The 5,879-nt window shown below is 39.2% G+C and overlaps 1 long non-coding RNA gene across 1 annotated transcript; it reads left to right on the top strand.

Annotated features, from left to right (window-relative positions):
* The first annotated feature begins 987 nt into the window (after positions 1-987).
* LOC132210940 (uncharacterized) lies at positions 988-5,595 on the top strand. Its single transcript, XR_009447193.1, has 3 exons — positions 988-1,267; positions 3,972-4,090; positions 5,208-5,595. It is a non-coding gene; the product is annotated as an uncharacterized LOC132210940 (long non-coding RNA).
* The last annotated feature ends 284 nt before the right edge of the window (positions 5,596-5,879 follow it).

The following is a 5,879-nucleotide window of genomic DNA, read 5'->3' as shown; positions in this document are numbered from 1 at the left end:
GTTGAATGGCCTGCTTCCATGCTGTAGGGTTCCATGATATTCAGATTATTTTCAGCTCCTCTTTCTTACATTCTCCTGATTGTGTGAATTAGAGCTGATTTCTCCATTTAGTCTCCATCGGTGATTAGTGCAAGGCTTCTGTGATCTGGAGTCCCATTAGTTCGCAACTATTTTAACAAACAGCGGTAGTAGGTAACATAACTTCAGTGAATTTTTTTAAACCATACATTTGTTAGTGTGAAGTGTAAAGAGAATGTATAGTGGCATAAATTTACCAGCTATGGTTTTTTGGAGATAGTAGGAACTGCAGATACTGGAGAATCTGAGATAACAAGGTGTAGAGCTGGATGAACACAGCAGGCCAAGCAGCATCAGAGGAGCAGGAAAGCTGACGTTTTGGGCCTAGGCCGGAAACGTCAGCTTTCCTGCTCCTCTGATGCTGCTTGGTCTGCTGTGTTCATCCAGCTCTACAACTTGCTGTGGTTTTTTTTTGGTTTGGGCAACCAGCTTAGTCTGAGACAATGAATCCCATGCCTTATTTTGGGCTGCTAGATTCTGAAATGGAATGCATTTCTGCAAACTTAATGCAGTATTTAATAGGTAAAGATCCTTGGCATACAACTATCCATAATTCAGCACATATTGGCCTAAATTGTTCATGGTACACAAGACAAAAATGATGAACAGAGAGAAAAATTAAAAAGAAGTCCTGCAGAGAGACCAGTTGTTTGTTTTATTCTGAGGTTAGTATTAAATTTAAAATGTTGTGACTGAATGTGCAGCAGTGTCTTCAATGTCTCCAGATGTACCTTTGCTTGGCCTACAACTAGGTGACCTTATTCCATTCATTAGTCCTGATAAATAGTTCACTTTTAAAAATACAGAAAAACAATGCAATCTGTGACAAATAAATTTAATTTAGGTAAAAGCCAAGAGTGTCTGGCAGTGACACTGAATGCCAGAATCTTCCATCCCTTCATTCAAAACATTATCAGACTAATTCTCCACAGTGACAAAAATAGCCAAGGTGTTTATATCTAACTACTTTTGTTGAATGCAGAGATGGATTTGATTTTAAAGACATGGGGACACGCTAACTACGCCACTGTGCTTGTCCTTTCTTATGTCTTCATTTACACATATTTAGGTAAATATGTCCATTCATATTAACTGCCTCTCAGCTGCCCTCTACTAAAACGTGATAAAGATGGTGAAATTGCCTGAGGACAGCACCAACATTATTCTGCTGGAAAAGCTGAAAGAAGAAGTGAGTAAACTGCAATCTAATCTGTCTCAGAGTTGAATTTATGTGATGATAGTAAGCATATTTAAAATTATAATGATTGAGAAGGAACGTTTTTTAAAATCTTTGAAACTTTTTATCCAATTTTCTCTTTTTATTACTTTTTATTTCTGTTCTTCCTTAATTCCACCTCTCTATTTTACGTTAACTTTGCAGCCAAATAAGCTAAAAGCAAAATTTAATATCATTGATTTTAGTAAAAACCAAGAGAACTGTGGATGCCGTAAATCAGAAACAGAAACAGAAATTGCTAGAAAAGCTCAGCAGGTCTGGCAGCATCTATGGAGAGAAATTAGCATGAACATTTTGGGTCCAGTGACTGTTCCTCAGAGCTGAGGATTCTGAATTGAACTATGTGTTTTGAATTAGTTTTCTATTATAAAGGGGCACATCATCTAATGAATTTAATAAAAAAGAAACTCATTGGGACATCCTCAGGTGAAGCAATACATGGTTTTTCATTCTGCTGTATTTCCCACAATACGTATTTCAATAATCTAGAAGCATTAACATACTGTAAAGTTATTATTGCTCTATATTGTGAAATTCTTTAGCGTTGAGCCTTTTTTTTTTGTTGTTTCTTTTATTCTGTCTGACTTGAATCTGATCTCCTGGCTCTCCTATCAAGACTGTTGGCTAACCAAATAAGATAGAACTCTGTTTTGAGGGGCTAATTGAAAATCCCCATGCAATTGCAAGTATTCTGAATATGCTGAATCATTTCCTTACACACAGAATGTTACAGATATGTTTTTGAAGACTTTCAACAGGCCTCTCAGAGGCATAGCAGAGGAGGAAACTTGAAACAACAAAGATCAAGGACTTATTTATGCAATGGCTCTATGATGTTTAATGTCCTGTTTGAATTTTATACCACCTTTATCCCAACATGGTATTTATGAACGCCCCTGGTATTCAGTTCAAGTATGTTAAATAAGATGATGTTGTCTACTCACTGTCTACACAACAGCTTGCCTGCATTTATGGAGCCTATTAAATGTGGCTTAAGACATCCCATGATGTTGCATTATCTGACAAAGTTTGATGCTTGGTCACTTAACGTGATATTAGGACAGGTGATCAAAGTATTCAATTTGATTTATTACTGTCATGTGTACTGAGTTACAGTGTGAAGTGTTGCCGTATGTCTTTGCAGGGAGATTGTACTACAATATAGGATTATCATGGAGGAAGTGTTGTCGTTTATTCTTACTGAATGTGGTCTGTTGGTCAGGAAGTCAAGAATCAGTTTCAGAGGGGAGAGCAGAGACTTAGATCCTGGAGTTTGGAGATAATTTTTTTTTGGAATTATGGTGTTGAGGGCAGAGTTACTGTCAACAGATAGGAGCCTGACAATTGTCAACCCTGTTATTCCTGGAACATCTGAATGAGTTTGGGCCAGGATATGGTGTCTGCCATGGACCTGTTGCACCTGTAGGCAAATTGCAAGGTATGGAGGTAATCTGGGAGGCTGATGTTGATGTGAGCCATGACTGACCTCTCGAGCACTTCATAATTATGGAGGTCAGAGCCATCGGGAAGTAGTCATCGAGGCACGCTGCATGATTTTTCTTTGGCACCGGCATGATGGTGGTCTTCTTGAAGCAGGTGGTCACTTCAAATTGTAATAAGGAGAGGTTGAAGATGTCTGTGAATCCTTCTGCCAGCTGGTCTGCACAGGATCTGAGCACAGTGTTCAGGGCCTGAATCCCAAACATCCAGTGAAATCTTTCTCTTTACCATTGAACAGTGCTTGTGCAAGAAGTTGCTAAGGCCCCAGATTGATCAATATCCTATATTTTAAGGGATTGTCTCTTATTTTGCCAGTATAACCCATGTTACTTAAGTGACCCCTTTTGTCCCGATTTCTAGCACAGCATGTAGGAGACTGATATAATCTCCTTTTGCCTCTGTTTTATTTGTAGAGAGGATATTATGGCTATAGTTGCCATGGAGTTACAGTCGCCACATTTTTCTGAGTTGGAAGTGTATTTTCATGGTCACCAGGACCCACCAGCTCCACCCCTCCACACCACAGCTACTAAATCCCAGTCTCATGGTTGAAGTGCTCCTTCTTTCATTTTATGTAAGTTGGTCATCCTGCTGAGAGCAGCAACTTCACCTGACAGGTTCAAAAGCCTCGGCTGGTACCCCCAAGCTCTTCAGTTGGTTTGGGTTGTTAGGAGATATTTCTACCAGCAAAGATCCACTTTCCATGGCCCCCACTTCTTAGCATTATGAGGATCAGTGAGAGTTGCAGGGAGAAGCCATAGCAGGTGTAACATGTCTATAAGTGTTTTCATTAAGTTTCAAGGGAATTTTGAGTAAAATGTTGTTTCAAGTGCAAAGCATTTCAATTACTAATCTAAATTGTATTCTTTTCAATAATGTTTGTTTGAGGAGGTACCTTTTAATCACAGGTGACGTAGTCAGTTCCCTTAATTGAAACAACCCAAACGGGGGAAAGCAAGGAGCAGTAGGGAGAGATCATAAATTTATATTTGTTGGTAAATTCACCAAAGAGGCAACTTGGTTAAATAGGTGATTTTTATCCTGATAAGACTATTGTCTATTTTGTTTCTGTCTTTAATATTTATAATTATTTATGGAAGAAAATGTAAATAAATTTTACTTCATAAAGTTTGCACTGTTTTTCAAATCCTGGTAGTGCAAATGGAGGCATGGCTTACCTCAATATCCCATTACCAGCAAGGAACATGAGGACTGCAGTGATTCTTCTGTATCTGATTGTCCTCGGTATCCTGGTAACAGTAGTAATCATAGCAGGTAACAAATTTTTTTTTCATCTGCAAAGCACTGGATTGGTGAACTGATGTTTCCCCTCCTTTCCGCCTGAGGCCTCATCAGTGCCTCTATCACATCTGTCTCGGAGTGTGGCTATTTCCCTTTTCTAAAAGAAAGTGTCATTTTACAGTGGTGTTCACCTGGTTCTGACAGTTTACTTGTCTTCGGAAGTGAAGATGATGTACTGCTCCATGCAGATGTATAGCTGACACGCAACCAGTGTCCAATCATTTGTTAAAGTTAAGATGTGCATTCAGGATCTCTGGCCCAGGGTACTAATCCCAATTGGACTGCTCTAAAACTTGCTTCTGGTGCAATAAAGAGATAATCGGCTAAAATTCCATGGCTTTCCCTTCCCGTCCCACCATGAGTTTGACAGAACACTTTAAAGAAATGGCAGAAAAACCACCCTAACAATAGGGTGGAAACTGATGGTCACCTCACAAAATTTCAGGTTAGTTCTGTTGGAATTAGTTCCTTCAGCTGACCCTGTGATCAAATCCTCATTCAGAGTCAAATCCTCATTCAGAGCCTTCACAGATGACTTTCTTCTTCCTTTCTGCCCACCGGTCAAGCTCATATCTCTCTGTTTCCAAAAGTTCAAAGTTTTGGGTTAATTTATATTTGTCTTCAGCCTTAGTCAAATATTCTATTAGCAACAAAGTTTCAAAGCATAGGACCAATTTGGATTAAGGCACAAATTGAAGGGTTTGGATTTTCCTTTGATTTGCTAACCCTGTTCAGGGGACTTTGAGCAGCATGATTAAATTAAAGTGAAGTGGTTGCCATCTGAATTTTATCAGTAAAATGTACAGTTACCCTGTTTTAATGGCACCATTTTCTTCTGTGCTAGATTAGAATTTGTTGAGGGGGTATAAGTACAAGGCAAAGAAGTGGTGATGACCTTGTGTCTCTCTTTGCTTGAGCAATCCTTTCTTGTTTGGTATAGAATTTGAGATGGAAAACAGATCTACGCTAATTTTGAGAATTTCTTTGTGTTTCATTGTCTAGGAAGGCTGTTGAAACAATGTATTGGCTGTTGTCAACAGTGACCTGCCATTTCACAAAGAAGGTGATTAACATTCCTCTTTTTACGTAGGCTGCATACTCCAATCCTTCCTAATGGAACAGGAAATTGAAACGCCACCCCCAACCAACATCTACATAAAAGAAAGGAAACAATTGTGTGGACAAGTTATGCTGACTTTGCAGAACAACATTCATGTGAAATTGTGAACATGCACATTAACAACAACTGTTTATTAATAATGTGTACCTGCTAACTTACTTGTTCTTCCTCCTCTATGGAGTTGTAGGCTGACGGGATATTCTGAGAAACTTCCTGCAACGTGTCCCTTCCAACACTGCATCTTCTAGGCCATTTCCAGGCAAACATCTTCTGCTCCCTGTGGAAGAGATCAACAGTCCTGGCTCAAAATCTTCCGGATACTGGACCTGAAACTTGTGCCCCCAGTCCACTCAATCAAATAAAGTCATTCTTTCCATTCTCTGTAGAAAAATGGCATTCTTGATCTCCTCTTTTTCTAGGTCAATTCACCCAGTGAAATTTCTTGACCTATTAACTATTTCCTCTTGGCTGAGTGCCCCTGTGCTTTTGCACCCACAGCTAAGATTCCATGCTGGAATTGTTGATAATGTATCAGGAATTGAAATTGGAGATCTGAAATAAGTAGTCATTAGAACATGCACCCCTAGCTGCAAGACATCCCTTAGAATGTGAAATTTAGCTCTGGACACGGTATAATCTGAT

Source organism: Stegostoma tigrinum, chromosome 24 (genome assembly GCF_030684315.1).
Source record: "Stegostoma tigrinum isolate sSteTig4 chromosome 24, sSteTig4.hap1, whole genome shotgun sequence".
NCBI classification, from domain to species: Eukaryota; Metazoa; Chordata; class Chondrichthyes; order Orectolobiformes; family Stegostomatidae; genus Stegostoma; species Stegostoma tigrinum.
This window is presented reverse-complemented; position numbering and strand designations above follow the sequence as displayed.